The sequence below is a fragment of the Vipera berus genome (assembly GCF_964194415.1).
Source record: "Vipera berus genome assembly, chromosome: 2".
NCBI classification, from domain to species: Eukaryota; Metazoa; Chordata; class Lepidosauria; order Squamata; family Viperidae; genus Vipera; species Vipera berus.
The window spans coordinates 161,581,931-161,594,414 of NC_138203.1; positions in this window are offsets into that span (position 1 = coordinate 161,581,931).

Sequence of the window (12,484 nt, forward strand, 5' to 3'; positions counted from 1 at the left end):
ATTTGGTGTAAAATGGCACAGGAACTGTTGTCAGGCATCTCCTGGATAACCCGGTTGGATGGGACAAACTATGTTTCCTGGTCCACAAAATGCTGCGTGCTTTTGCGCAAGGAAGGACTATGGGCTGTTGTAAATAACCCACCAGATACTACTGCTTGGGATCCAGATGACGAAGAGGATGCAAAGAAGTTAGACAACTTTAAACGTAGCAATGAGAAAGCTCTTTGCATTATTGGACTAACACTGAATGACCAGCAGCTTGTCCATATTCGTGGTGAGGAGTCTGCTGCAAGGTGTTGGGATGTTTTGCGAAGGCTTTATGTTCGTGACAGTGTGGGTGCACATATACACCTTACACGTAAGCTGTTTAGGGCTCGTCTGCAGAAGAATGGAGATATGCTGACCCATTTAAATTACATGAAGGCAACTTTTCAAGAGCTTCATGAAAAGGAGCTGATTTTTTCAGAGTTGCATCAGGTCTACATTATTCTGTCATCTTTGGATGAGAGTTATGATGGATATGTTTCTTCTTTGGAAGTCCTGACCAGAGAGGAACTGACATTGACTAACATTACTGGGAGACTGCTGGAAGAGTCCAGAAGAAGGCGTGACAGAGACCAGCTGAGAGAGACACAGCCACGAGAGGAGCAGCCATTCACCACTGCTTACAACGTCAAGAAATGTTATTCTTGTGGGGCTAGAGGGCATATAGCCAAATTCTGTAGAAAGGGTAAAAAACAGAATGTGAATAGCAGTGGGAAGGCTAAGAAGGGCATTGGTTTGGCTATTTCTGGTGAACCAACATCCAGAAATAATGAATTGTGGGTTGTTGATAGTGGGGCTTCACAATGCATTACTAAAGTGAAAGAGAGGTTTGTTAATATGAAAAACAGCAACCAATATGTTTCACTAGCAAACGGTTGGAGGATGAAGGCCTCTGGTGAAGGTAATTCCTATTGTCCATGCATTGATGAACAGTTACCTATGTTATATATACCTAAGCTAAGATTCAACCTGTTATCTGTAAGGGAATTGGTTAAGGTTGGGTTTGTGGTAACATTCAGAGGGGAGCAATGCACTATTGAGAGGAATGGAACCTGTGTAACTGCTAATTTGAAAAATGGTTTATTCGTTCTCACAAGTAACCAGGTTAGTACAGTTAAAGCTAACTCAATATGTGAGAACAAGAAGCCACATGATGAATGTATACATTTATTGCATAGGCGGTTAGGGCATGTAAACTTTAACTCACTACGTAAAACAGTGGAATTAGTAGAGGGAGTTAAACTGAAGCCATGTAGTAAGTATTTGAATTGCAATGCCTGTAATCAGGAAAAGAGCAAGGCAACTCCTGCAAACAGGATAAACGGCTTCAAAACAACTGTACCTTTGGAAGTTGTGTTTGCTGATTTAATTGGACCCATGAAACCAAGTTTAGGAGGGTCATGTTATATTTTAAGTATATTGGACCACTACTCTAGATATGGTTTTTGTTATCTGCTTAAGTCAAAGGCAGATACTTTCCAACAATTTGCAAACTGGCTGAAGTTCGTGGAGAGAAAAACAAAGAGAAAGGTTCAGTGCATAATTACTGATAATGGTACTGAATTTACAAATAAGTGTTTTGTTGATATGCTACAATCAGCTGGCATTGAGCATAAACATTCAGCCCCTTATAGACCTCAACATAATGCTTTTGTTGAGAGACGTGGGCAAACGTTACAAGCCATGATGAGAACTATGTTAAGAGATTCTGGCTTAACAGATAGACTGTGGGGGGAGGCAGCAAAATGTGCAAACCATGTTCTGAATATAGTTGTTAATACTTCTACTGGTAAAATACCATATACAATATGGCATGGTAGAAGACCAAACCTTGATTACCTGCACACATTTGGCACCCCAGCTTGGGTCCACATTCCTGCACAACTCAGGAGTAAAGGCCAACATAGGGCTAGGCAATTATACTTTGTAGGTTACGAAGCTAACCACAGATCCTATCGTTTCTGGGAACGGGGCACAACTAATGTATATAACAGTGCTAGTGCAAAATTCCTTGAGCACGTTGGTTGGGATAGGTTAGAGCAAGAAACTGTTAATACTGATCCTCTAGTGTTTGAGGACTCCTCTGATAACGTAACTAGTAATGATAATACATCTCCTGTAAATATAAAAGATGAAAAGGAGATAGGGGAGATAAAAGAGGAATCAGAGGAAGGAAAGGAGACAGAAATTCAAAGCCCTGTAATTCCTTGGCGTTCAATGCGTATCAGACATCCACCTGATCGCTATGAAGCTAGTATAGTATGTCAAGTTAGTGTAGAGCCATCTAACTATGATGAGATCAGGATGTATCCTGAAAAGGAACAAGCATCATGGAAAGCTGCAATGAACAGGGAGTTGAATTCTTTGCAGGATCTTAAGGTTTATGTGAAAGCAAAACTGCCACCTGGTGAGCAAGCTATAGGTTGTAAATGGATATATAAGTTAAAGAAAGGTGTAGACGGGACTGTAACCCATAAGGCACGTTTGGTTGCACAAGGTTTTGCCCAAACTACTGAGGATTATGACGAAGTGTTTGCACCCAGTCTAAGGGCGACTACTTTAAGAGCAGCTTTAGTATGGGCGGCTAAAAACCAATATATGGTTAATCATGTAGATGTTGAAACTGCATATTTACATGCTCCATTGCAACATACTATTTATTTAAGAATACCACCAGGATTGACCAGTGATAGAGACCATGATTGTTGGGAATTAAAGAAAAGCCTCTATGGATTGAAACAATCAGGCTATGAGTGGAACAAATGTATAGTAAATGAGTTAAGTGCAATAGGTTTTGTAGCCAGTAATGCTGATCCTTGTTTGTTTAGAAGGGAACACAACGGAGCATTATCTTTTCTCTTATTATTCACAGATGATATTGCAATAATAACAAAAACTGAGTTAGAAGCACAAACTATCATTTCAAGATTGCAAAATAAATTCACAATTAGAAATCTTGGGAAAATAAGCCACTATTTGGGGTTAGATATTGTGAAAACAAATAGGGGTTTTAAGGTGTCGCAAGCCAGTAAGATATCTCAGTTATTAAAGAGATACAATATGGAAATGTGTAAACCAGCAAAAACTCCGATGGCTATGGATTTTAAGGACACTAATGTTGAGAGTCCTGTATTTGATAAGACTATGTACCAATCTTTGATAGGAAGTCTTATGTATCTGAGTAATTGGTCTAGACCTGATATTTCTTACTGTGTAAATCAATTAGCTAGGTACAACAATAATCCAACTGTTAGACACTGGCAATCAGCTAAACGAGTATTAAGGTATTTGAAGCAAACTATTCACTACTCGTTATATCTAGAGCCAAATCGTGAGTTAATCCTTACTGCATATGCAGATGCGAGTTTTGCCTCTGATTCAAACAGTCGTAAATCTACCTCAGGGTTGGCTGTAATGTTGGGTGATTCTTTGATTGGATGGAAGTCTATTAGACAAAAACACATAAGCTTATCTACAATGGAGGCTGAATTTTCATGTCTATCAGTGTTATGTACAGAACTGCTAGTGTACAAACAATTATTGTTAGATATGAGTTTAAATGTAAATGATCCATTCATTGTGTATGAGGACAATCAAGCTGCAATAAAGATGGCTAATAATGCTGCAGTAAGAACAAGATCTAAACATACTGATCTTCGTTATTTAAATGTCAGACAATGTGTCAAAGATAAATTAATACAGTTAGAGTATTGTCCATCTGATGTAAATATTGCAGACCATTTTACGAAGGTACAAAGTGCTGTGAAACACAATGCTAATTGTGAAAGAATGTGCATAAGATTGTAAGAGTTATATATTATTCTACCCAAAGGGGAGAATGTTAGGCATATGGTGTTAGCCTACAATGTTGGGTTGAAAATATATTAACCATAATGCTATGTCTTTAAGTTGTTAATTGGCCAATGGGTGTGTAAGTGTTCTCATGGCCATAAGAGGAAGCTAGGAACGTAGCTTCTCTCTCTCTCTGAATTCACTGATCTCTACTATTACTGTTTTTGCTCTGCTGTTGGTTTACTACTGTTGTAACCTGAACTGTGTATTGACCTCTGGACCGGTAAGAAGACTTTGTAGTTTGGATTACTCCTTAGACTGTTGCTATTGTTTATGACCTTGGACTGTTTATTTTTGACTGTGCATTTTTGTTTTTACACCACCTCAAAGTAAAATACTTTTTGCTTTTAGAACTCAGTGTATTTCTGTGTGTGATTTTTACTGCTCTCAGTGCCCTTCCTTGTCTGTGCAACTCTTTGGTAGCACAAGGAGACCTCTGCACAATAAATTCCATAACAGACAGTTATGCTGGTTGCATAGACACTTGTGGAAATAAATATCCTGTATCCATAGTGAGGGCAGATTTGGAGACTATTCAACTATTATTATTTTTATTTCTCCTCTTTAGTAGTAGTATGGCTGCTGCTACAGTACTTCTACTAGATTTTGGAGTTTGGTTGGATAACGTTATGCTAATAAAAATACTTCAGATCCATGTGGACTAATAGTAACTTAGTGACATGTAGTTTTCTTGGCAATAAATTAAAATGATTTCCTGTTGTCTTCTTCCCATTTTTTAGCTTCATAGCATAGCCTTGGCTATCCTGGTGATTCCTCTATTCAAGTGATTGCCATATCTAACCCCACATAGCTTTTTGAAATAGGTTAACTTATCAGTGTGCTAGTGATATCCCTAAATGGTTGCAGGCTGGACCAAAGAAAAGAAATCTAGATAAGACAAAAATAATTTAGTGGTGGGCTATAACTGTGAATGTTCTGACAAGTTCTAGATGATGGTCGTACACTTCATCCTTCTACTCTGAGGCCAGAAGCACTTTTTATCAACTTTAGCTAACACACCAGCTTCCTCCAATCCTAGATAATAATGGCCTAAACCCAGAGATTCATTTACTGATAACCTCCCGGGTTGATTTCAGTTATGCCCTCTGTATGTCTTTCAGAAATTTCAACAGATGGAAATGCTAGAGCTAGGTTGGTGTCTAAAATAGTCCTTAAAGACCATGTGACAGCCATTTTGAAATCCTTAACTTGGCTGACCATTTGTTTCCAGGTACAATATGAAAGTTGCTTACTGTTCTTACAGTCCTAAACAGCTTGGGCCCAGAACATCTAAAAGAGCCTTTTCTCCTGCAAGATACTTAACCACCCACTAAGATCCACTCAGGAAAGCTCTCCTTCCATGGATTGCAGTCCTCCTGACCGGAGGAATAGGTGGGGTCAAGCCTTCCCTTTGATTATGCTGCATCTGTGAGAGCCATTCCCCAGTAGATAATGTGCGCCCTTGAAGATGGCTTTAAAAACACATCTTTGTCAATTGACCTACATTCTTTAATTGTTCCATTTTTTAAAAAACACTCTGACCAAAATGACAACATTTATTTATTTATTCATTCATTCATGCAATTTCTATGGCTGCCCATCTCAGTCAATGACTCTGGCCAGCTTACAAATCCAAAGCTATAAAAACAATTAAACAATAACAAAAATTTAAAACAATAAAACATTTTAACAAAAATTTAAAACAATAAAAAAACCAATCCAAAATACACAGCAGCAGTCAATTTTGTAAGATTTGACATTTTTAAAATATATTTTATCTTTTTAAAACTGTTACAGGTAGTCCTTATGCAATCATCAATACATGCCAGTTGCCAAGCATCTGACTTTTGATCATATGACCATGGGGGATGCCCAATGGTCGTGTGAAAAACTGTCATAAGTCACTTTTTTCAGTGCCATTATAACTTCGAACAGTCACTAAACGAATAATTGTAAGTCAAGAACTACCTATACTTGGTTTTGGATATCCTATACACCACCAAGGGTAGTCCAAAACTCAAACCAAGTCATTCACTTATGCATTTTGAAATCACTGGCTTGGGAAAAAATGCCAGGTGAATAACTTTCTGCATTAAGGATGGGAATGCCTTTGTGAAGGTAGGTATTAATTTGGGGTATAAGAAATGACACATTTGAACATTTTCTGATTTATTTATTTATTGCAGGTTTTAAAATACAGTAGTTAAATCTATTTATTGCTTTTGAGGCATGAACTCTTGGGAGTTTGAGTGGTGGTCTAAAAAGGGACACAGCTGTCACCTGTACCTTGTGCTGCAAACCTCTCACTAATGCCTAAAGAGTGGCAAAAACGTATTCTACCATATTTTTACAAATACAGAGGGGGCACATAATACAGACTGTCTCTGATATCAATCAATAATGGAAGGGACATATTAGCTGGAAATAATAAAACCTTAAGCGATGCCAAGTGGCACAGTTCCCCCCCACCCCCTTACTTAAGTTGTTGCAAAAAGAAAAAAGAAAAAGAAAAAACCCAAGGATGTGTTTTGTTGGGAGGAGGATTTTGCTCCCATCCCAGGGTCATTTTCCTTGCAACACCTCTCTATATTTCACCTCTTACTCTGAGGTATCTTCCATTGCCTGTGCGGCCCAAGAATTGTGTTATTCAATCGATTAAGCAAAGGACACCAAATCTTTAATCCACTTTTTCACCAAGCCATTTTATTTTATTTTATTTTTTGGCACTCATGTGGCCCTCTAGATGCTTTGCCTCTTGCAGTGATGTGGACCCAGTTTCCCATGTGACTTAGAAATCTGGTAAACAGATCTTGCTCCTCAAAGGAGAGGGAAGGAAGAGGAAAATTATTTTCTGAAGAAGTTCCAATCAGTGGAACTAGAAATCAGCGTCTAGAAATCATAACAAACCATGATTAGCATTTGTCAGAGAGCAGCTTGCAAAAGGTAGCCAGGCACTAGAATGCTCCCCTTACATTCCTTGATAGAATCTGCAAATGGAAGATACAGTGGACTCTCTGTCCTATAGTCAGTGCTGAAATAAAATCTAACCAATCAGCTTTGAGGCATAGAATGGAGGTGGGGAAAGCATATTTCTTTTGCCGCCTTAGACAGCGAAACGTTTTGGGCTGGTCTTTGCACTTCCAAAGCTTGTGTGCCTCAGAAAGGGTTAAGAAGGAAGGCAAGCGCATTTCAAATTGGCTGCAACCTAGCTAAGTGAAACAGAAACAGGTGTGCAATGAAAGAAAATGTGCCGGCAAGTCTATTTGCGCATATCCATTTAGGATGCTCAGCTGCTTGAAACAGGTGCACTCCTTAGGTAGATATGCCATTTCATCAAGCTTTGGGCTTCATTGCATAGCAACCTGCCCCAAGGATTCTGTCTCCACACTTTCAAATAAAAAGGACTGAGCCTATATCCAGAACACCAGGGCAAACTCCAAAGTCAAATGGCAGAGCAAGGTGGCATTACTGTATAAGGTGGCAAGATTATGGTGGCTGGAGGTGAGGCCAACTCTGCATTTCCCAGTCCAGGAGCGTGGATGGTTTAATTAAGGCCAGGTCTGGAAGCCATTTGCAAAAGAAATCATTTTCGCCTTGATACTGAGGTTCGCACGTTCAAGGTTCATCCCAGTTTGGCCTTACAAAGAAAAGGGAGCTTTCTTATTTATTTATTTTTTAATCAGCTTGTCTAAAGACATGCATCTTATTCTATTTTATACTCCAAAAGGATGGCTGGGATTTTGCCTCATCCAGAAACTAAACGTCTAGTGACCCATTTAATCTGCTGAAGTGAACCTTCCTAGGGCTGATGCTTCCACCTGTGTACTAAAGACAGAACCGGAGGGACACTCCAGAGCATCCTCTCGCCTCCTTGTGTTTAAACTTCAAAGCCCACAATTTGCAGCCAGGAAAACAAATTGGGAACACATTTGCAGGACATGGAAGTTGCGTAAGATAGATGGTAAGCAATCAGGGCTTGGCCTGCTGGTTTTGATCAACCAGAACTGAAGCCTCAAATTGCAGCCATTTCTGGCAGACCTCTTTTGGTGGAGCTACAGTGAAAAGCACTAAGTTGTTTTTCTACTGATGCATCTAGATATCATCCTCAACTGCAGCTGGAAATGGGTTAGCTGTGCTGCTTTTTTTCCCTCCCCCTTTTTCCCAAAGGGAGGGACCATTTCAGGGATGGGAACTTTCATTTCTTAAAGAAAAAGAGCCGAGTTGTTATTTTGTTTCAAAAGCCTGCCAAACCTGTTTAACCAGAAGATGGGATAACTATGGGTGGGCGTGTATGTCTAAGTGCAGGGTTATGGGCCGTGGATATTGAGGCCTCTGTCAGAAGCTATTGTCACTCTTCTGCTGAAGATGCCAATAGTGTTTGCTGTGAAGTTTCTATCATACCCAGACACATTATATAAAGTACAGTAAAGGTAAAAGGTAAAGGTTCCCCCGCACCTGCGTGCTAGTCGTTTCCGACTCTAGGGGCCGGTGCTCATCTCTGTTTCAAAGCTGAAGAGCCAGCGCTTGTCCGAGGACGTCTCCGTGGTCATGCGGCCGGCATGACTAGACGCCAAAGGCGCACGGAACGCTGTTACCTTCCCACCGTAGTGGTCCCTATTTTTCTACTTGCATTTTTACGTGCTTTCGAACTGCTAGGTTGGCAGAAGCTGGGACGAGTAACAGGCGCTCACTCTGTTACGCGGCACTCGGGATTCGACCTGCCAAACTGCCGACCTTCTGATCGACAGGCTCAGCGTCCTAACCCACTGAGCCACCGCGTCCCTAAAGTACAGTGTGCTTAGGCAAATAAAATTTAAGTATATTCCATTGCAAGTTTAAAATAAACATGCGTGTGTTTATTTGCTGTGGTAACACCGTATCTTGCATGGTTTTCCTCCTCTAAGCATTTTCAAAGACATTTGCATTAGCAGAGAGATTCTCAAACTACATGCTGGGAGTCACAGAGTGGAGAAGGGAGTCCTATTTTTGAAATGACAAAAACTCAGACTTTGGAGTATTACTAACTTCAGTATAACCACTAGTTTATTGGGTAAAGGGGAGTATGGACATAGGGGTGAACTGTTTTAGGCTGCAGCCGAATCACAATTTAAGAAAGGCTGCATTAATATTTTTAGAAAGCTACTCTAAAAAATATTCATTAGAAGTTAAGCCCCATTGACGTACATTTGTTGTTGTTAGCTGCGAAGTCGTGTCCGACCCATCGCGACCCCATGGACAACATTCCTCCAGGCCTTCCTGTCTTCTACCATCTTCTGGAGTCCATTTAAGCTCACGCCTACTGCTTCAGTGACTCCATCCAGCCACCTCATTCTCTGTCGTCCCATTCTTCTCTTGCCCTCAATCTTTCCCAGCATTTGGCTCTTCTCCAGTGAGTCCTTCCTTCTCATAAGGTGGCCAAAGTATTTGAGTTTCAGCTTCAGGATCTGGCCTTCTAAAGAGCAGTTAGGGTTGATCTCCTCTAGGACTGACCGGTTTGAATGCCTTGCAGTCCAAGGGACTCGCAGGAGTCTTCTCCAGCACCATAGTTCAAAGGTCTCAATTCTTTGGCGCTCGGCCTTTCTTATGGTCCAATTTTCACTGCCATACATTGCAACTGGGAAGACCATAGCCTTGACAATACGCACTTTTGTTGACAGGGTGATGTCTCTGCTTTTTAGTGTGCTGTCTAGATTTGTCATGGCTTTCCTCCCGAGGAGCAAGCCTCTTTTAAATTCTTGGCTACAGGCCCCATCTGACTTACATTGTGAGTATTAATAATTTCTCCAGTCTGCCCTTCCATGTACCCCTCTGAATGTACATATCTCTCAGGTCCCGATGTGCAACTTTCTTTAGCTTGAGAACAACTCTGATGGGAAGATGACTCCCTGTTTACAGGTGGGAAACTTTTGAGATAATTTAGGAGCAATTCAGAGAAGAAATAAATGAAGTAGGATTTACATCGAAGCCTATTCAAAACAAGAGCTCTACTGTATTCCCTGCTAATTGGCAAAGGCAAGAATTGGGAATCTATTTGAACCAAATTTCAGATTTACTGCAGGAATCTTGGAACTGCATGCTTTTAGTGGGTTGGGCTCTGAACAGGCATGGGTACCACATTGTGCCTCTGCCTCTTCTGACAGTCACATGTGCGCTTTTCATTCACTCAACCATAGACATTGGAAGTAAGTTATTAAATTCCATTAAGCAGGCTATTTTAAAATTTCATGGCAGCATAAAGAGGGGCATCCTAGTATTAGAAACTGGAAGGTCCATATAGGTTTTTGCTACATGATCACTCCGGATGCCCTGAAATCTCCTGCTTTGTGGATGTTCTCAAATTAATCAGTTTAATATTATTTCATTAAATAATAAAAACTGCCCATGTAAAGAGAAGTCTCCCAATGTCTCAACTGTACCTGTGCATCACAATGAAATTATAATTATATCCTAGTGAAATTTGGTCTACACATACATTATAAAATTTTGTGCTCCAAGGAACAAACTAAAATAGAGCTGGGAGAACCAAATACTGAACTAGGAAAGGTGCAGAATATCATACAGCATTTTACCTTAAAAAGATATAGTGAAAGATAGTATATGTGTATAATCTAAGACTGTTTCTGAAGTTTAAATATCTGGCTACCCCACATAATTTTCCAATATTCAAAGAAATTAATTTAAATATAAAAATAATAAAGGCAAGGTTAAAAAAACCCACCAAATAATATATGCCCTCAGACTGACTAAGCAGAATAACATTGCGTATATTTAGGATAGATTTCGAAATGGTATCCACAAAGAAGAGCTGTGAAAACCTGAAAAACCAAGAGCCAATTACAATGGCTAATGCTAATCTCAAAATGAAATTATTCAAATTAATCAAGCCTGCTTATAACTGGGACGGAGGGGAAGAGAGACAACAAGTCTTTACAATGAAAAAAAAAAGACATTTATTTTTATTAACCAGGAAAGTAGCGATCTCTTTTGCTTCTTCTTCAAACCGTGTCAAGAAAGAAAGGGCACGGTCTTAGAAATTGGGGCACAAAAGAATTTTAAAGCGCTGTTTTTTTTCCAGAGATATTTTTCTTCATGTTCAAGATAGATATAAAAAGTGGTGGATTTTTTTTTAAAAAAGGCAGTTTAGTTTCTTTGTATGTTTGGAACTGGTGCCTCAGCTCAGGATGGGGGGGGGGGCTATGAAGCAGTGGCCTTCTGCTGGCCTAGCCAATAAAACCTCTTGGGCTTCCCTGGCTCCAACACAGGAGTGGCTCTGCTCTGGCTAAGTCTTGAGACCTTCTTCGCCAGCCAGTCCTGCTAAGAAGCAGCAGCAGGAGCCTGTAGCTCCTTGGAGGCGAGAGTTGACCAGTTTTTTGTTTTTTTTTAAAGGAGCTTTTGTTATGCGTGTCTGTCTGGGGGCAGAATACAAGATAGGCCTTTCGGAGCACCACAAATAGACGGAAGAAGGGCTGGCGGGCTGGCAAAAAGTTCGTGGAAGACCCTGAATAGTCGACTCGGCGGTCATTCAGGATGCCTCCAGGTTTCAGCAGAATCTGGAGCCCATCCGGCTTGTTAAGAAGCACCAAGCAACCCACTTTAATTCTTGACTTCCATTCAGTAGGACCGCAAGGCAGGCAGACAACCCATAGGACTCTCCATAGGACTCTTTAACAGCATCTCTCAGGTGCAAATCTGCCAGGAAGCCTCTCCTAGCTCTGTGCTCCCCTCCCTTCTGCCCTTCCCTCCCATTCCCAGCTTCCAACTCCACTTTGTATGTTGCAAAGAGCTCAGCATCAGCATGAATCTAACTGCAAACATGTGAACTTTCCTGCGGGATCTGCAAATTCTTAGCAAAGTTGCAATCTTCTCTATAAACAAACCACGCCACATGCACGTTCCTGTACCTAAATGTCCTCCAGTAGGATTATTTATTACAGTGTCATCAAATTTAAAAAAAAATCTATTCCCCTCCCCCCAGGAAAAGAGCCACCCGGGCAATATTTTAAGATTTTAATCGCCTAGGGAAGCCAAAGGGTGGACAATTGAGAAATAAATGCAGTTTCCCTGGAGCTCCAAAAGTATCTGAATTGCAGAAGACGGTGAGCGGGAAGCATTCTCGTTTTGCGTGATCTCATATCAAGCGGGTTGCCCTTTTACCAGGCACGGGGAATAAATAGCATCGCACCTGAGTTCTGCTTTTCAGTTAAGGGCACAGTCTCTGGCTAACTTTCTACGAAGTGTTTAGGAGCCGCGCTTTGTGGCGGGCGAAATTTAGCACACCCAAAACAGTCGGTGCTCAGTTCGTTCACCTCAACCAGGGGCATAAAAACAGCTCCAGTCGCTTCTTCGCCTGTGACTGGGAAGGGAACCGGCGACCGCGCAGCCGAACCGAGAACCAGAAAGAGCGCGGAGTCGGTCCCACGAGGACGAAGGCCTTGTGCCTGGGTCGGGCGGGGCGTTTTCTCGGAGAAGACGCCGGTTCCTTTCTCAGTGCAGGCGCGGAGAATTTCCCAGCCGCCGGATCCTTTGCCGAGGCGAAAGCGTCCGGCGAGGCTGGAGCTCCGCGCGCGGCTGCTCAAGCGGCTCGTCG